General features: G+C 47.8%; 1 pseudogene; it reads right to left on the bottom strand.

Moving 5' to 3' along the window:
• Nucleotides 1-955: 955 nt before the first annotated feature.
• Nucleotides 956-2,204, bottom strand: LOC136477668 (uncharacterized; annotated as a pseudogene).
• Between the last annotated feature and the right edge of the window lie 1,360 nt (nt 2,205-3,564).

The raw sequence follows: 3,564 nt of genomic DNA, 5'->3' as shown, positions 1-3,564 counted from the left end.
GCCCAAGTGAGGCCAACTCGAGTCAGTTTCGTTGAAGCCCAAGCGATAGCCGCCCCGCCCCCGCCTCCACCACCGCTGGTCCTCCTCTCTTTCCCCTCCAGCGTCTCATCGGAGCTACAGGGAGTGGGGATCCATCATTTTAATAAATTTTCTAGTAGATCGTGTTCTTTAGGGTTATGGTCTTTCAATGGCAAGTTTTTTTGGTACTGGGATTTATCTTCTCCTCCTCCTCCTCCCCTCCCCTGGCGACGGCGAGGGGACACGATGGATACGTTTTCTCCATGGTGGCTCTATTGAAAATGAGGGTGACATCGGTGTCAGCAACTTCCTCGGCATGACGACACAAAGACTTGTTTCCGAACGGCGACATCAAGGCAAAGATGATGTCGCTGCCATGGAATAGTTTTCTCCACTCTCAAACCAAACACACTCTTACAATACCAACTTAGAGCATCTCCAAGAGTTTCTAATAAAACCTCACAATATAGGATTTTTTGGCAAGAATGAAAAAACCCATCTCCAACGGTTCCCAATACCACCTCAATCTTTCCGCGCTTGGAAAAAATAGATTGATGGCACGGATATATCCGCGTGTCAACCACGTGCTTATCCACCAACCAATCTAAAGGTGGACGGGCGTGGGAAAAAATAAAGAGTATAAAAGGGTTCTTGATGCAAATGTACTAGAGATAAATAATATATAGAAGTGGTTAGTATAATTTAGAAATGGTATAGAATTACCGATGTAAGTATAATTTAGAAATAGTATAGAATTACCAATGTAAATTGTTGGAAACTCTTGGAGATGCTTTTGGTAGGCTTTTACCAGATGATTTTTTTTTCAAAGTCGCCTTTTCTTGAATCAGACTGGCATTCTAATAATTGAATCTATTTATTAGTTTCTTATTGAATTCTTTCATTGCCATGCTCAATTTTGATTTTGATAAGACTCAATGAAAAAATTTGTAGGTCTAACTCATAGATGAAACGATTTTATTTTTAAGAAAAGTTCCGTAGCAAGGCGCAAGATATGCTTAGTACATGGACAAAAGAAAAGCACAAAAGGTGGAAACCATGACCAGCCGCTAATGGTGGTGACACCGCGCAACTCCACGGAACGGAACTGACGATGCATCCAGCTCAAGCTGTGCCCGCAGGTTGCTTGGGGCCGTAGCCGCCGTGCCCGTACTGGGGAGGAGCAGGGTAAGCCATAGGCGGCGGGTAGGGCGGCGGAGGATACGGCTGCGCCCACTGCGGCTGTCCCATCGCGACGCCCGGCGCGACGAACTGGCCCGGAGCCGGCTCGTCCGTCCGCTGGAAGTAGACGTAGGCCGCGATGGCGCACCCGGTGGCGACGGCGGACAAGACGGACGCCGTCGCGAAGACGCCGCTCTTGAGCACGGTGCAGCCGTAGTAGTAGCGGCGGCCGTAGCGCCGGTCCCGCCTGCTCGCCGAGAGGTCCCGCGTCCCGCCACGGTTCATCGCCGCGCCGTACAGGAACATCACCGCCGCCACCGCCACCACCACCCTGACGAGGAGGCATGGATATATGACGACCAATCACAACCAAGACGTCTAGCAACACGCGATTGAGCGGCGGCGGCGGCGCGCAGAACGGCGAGTTCACGGCATGCGGTGGCTGGATCTAGGCGCGTACGTACCAGGCGATGGTGGACAGCTTGACGGCGACGGCGCGCCTGCGGCCGGTCGCGGGCGCGTCGCGTCGGAGACATCCGCTGGCCGCGGTGGCGATGGCGAGCCCCGTCAGCGCGAGCAGCGCCGCGGCGACGCCGCAGCCGAGCGCCGGTACACGCAGCGCTGCCCGTCGAAGCCTACGAAAACCTGCGCGGCCGATCGATCGATGGATCGAAGTCGAACCGGGTACGAACTGTGAGCCCGCTGCACAACTCAAATTCGAAGAGCAGGGATGAGGCGGATGGAGATGGAGTGCGTAGCTTGCCTTGGACTTGGTGCTCTCGGCGACGAACCCCAAGGCGGCCGCGGCGAGGCCGAGCACGGCCACCGCCGCGCTCACCAACACCACGCGTTTCTGCATCCTGCGATGTCACACCGCTCTGCCTCTCCAACAACTAATGGAGAATTAAAGACAACCGGAGGCCGCCAAATATCTGTTCAGCTAATCAGTTGCTACTCGATCACTATGTGAGCCGGATTAGCAAGTCAAATGGAGAATTAAATCTGACAAGATAGATTAGCCGTGTGGGCAACACAACACGGCAAAACATAAAGGATCCGTACAATATATGCAGCTAAGCTAACCATGCGAGAGCGAGAATAGGCGTTGGTCAACGTCAATGGTCCGGAAATTTCTTTGATATTTCCCGGTTCCTATCAGTTTGACTGGGCTGCCAAGATTCTTGAGCGATCGAGCTGGGCTGCGACTGGACACGATCTGTCAATGTCAGTTTCACGAGATTTCCTCTTTTTTTTTTTCTCGAAACAACTGACAAAACAGGGGGCGTTTTCGTTTTTTAATAACCACATGCCTTGGTCACAAGCTAACCTAATCCTTTAAATTTTAAAACCAGACAAGGTCTACGCGGGCAGAACATCTCTGTCTCTCTAATCTTACTCGTATTGCACATCGTTCTTTCTAGGCTGAAAGAAGTTGATGCTGCTAGGTGGTAACATGAACACAATGCAAGTTATTTCTACCCTTTGCCACCCTTGCATTTTCTGCGATTGGTTCAGAGCTACGAATTTCACAGATGCAATTCAGTTTTTTTTTACAATCTATTTGGAACTCAGGAATTTCCTAAGATGCATGCATTCCTCACGTAAATAGTAATTTTTTTTTCATTTGTGTAACGCTGAGGTGTGTTGTTTGCTAGCATTGTTGAACTACAATATGTTTAAAACTTCGTTGCAATAAGCGTCCATATGCATCGCTGACGCAGAGACCATAATGCTTATTTATGCCATCATTAATAAATTCTTTTTAAGGCATTGCAGATGGAATTTTTACTTATTATTCCATCGTAACTAAATTCTGTCCCGCCTCTCTGTTATTTTGGGAACATTTGGCCTCTCTTTGGAGCAAATAGCTGTGCTTTGTTCTATGGACCCAGTAACTTTTTTATTTTTTGTCTTTGGCTATGATTGTGCTGATCGTGTGAAAACCTAGTGGAAAATCTCATCGTTCGCTGTGATCAGTGACAGTGAGGGCCTTTGAATCTATTTGTAATGATGTTAGAAAAGTAATAATAATAATAAGAAGAGAGAGAATAAAGGTTTGGCGTAGCTTGCTACTTAAGTGCGTGGAGGAGACAGCCAATAAAGCCAAAAGTAGTAGTTGTTGCTAGTAGTTTATTTTGATTTTTTATGTTAGAGATAATTTTTTTATGAGGAGAAGAGTTAAAAATTATTTGCTACAGTGTAGCTACATTTTTTATAGTGTAGCTTTTTTTTAGTGGTTTTAGGGCCTGATTGGTCTCAAGCCAGTTTTTGCCAAGCCAAAATATGGGCAAGTTTAAGAAATTTGGCAGTCAATTGGTTTGGTGCCAAAATTTTGGCAGTACCTTCCAAAAGTTGGCAAAACAAGAT

The sequence above is a fragment of the Miscanthus floridulus genome, chromosome 8 (genome assembly GCF_019320115.1).
Source record: "Miscanthus floridulus cultivar M001 chromosome 8, ASM1932011v1, whole genome shotgun sequence".
NCBI lineage: Eukaryota > Viridiplantae > Streptophyta > Magnoliopsida > Poales > Poaceae > Miscanthus > Miscanthus floridulus.
The sequence above is the reverse complement of the archived record's forward strand: the minus strand, read 5'-3'. Positions and strand labels throughout refer to the sequence as shown.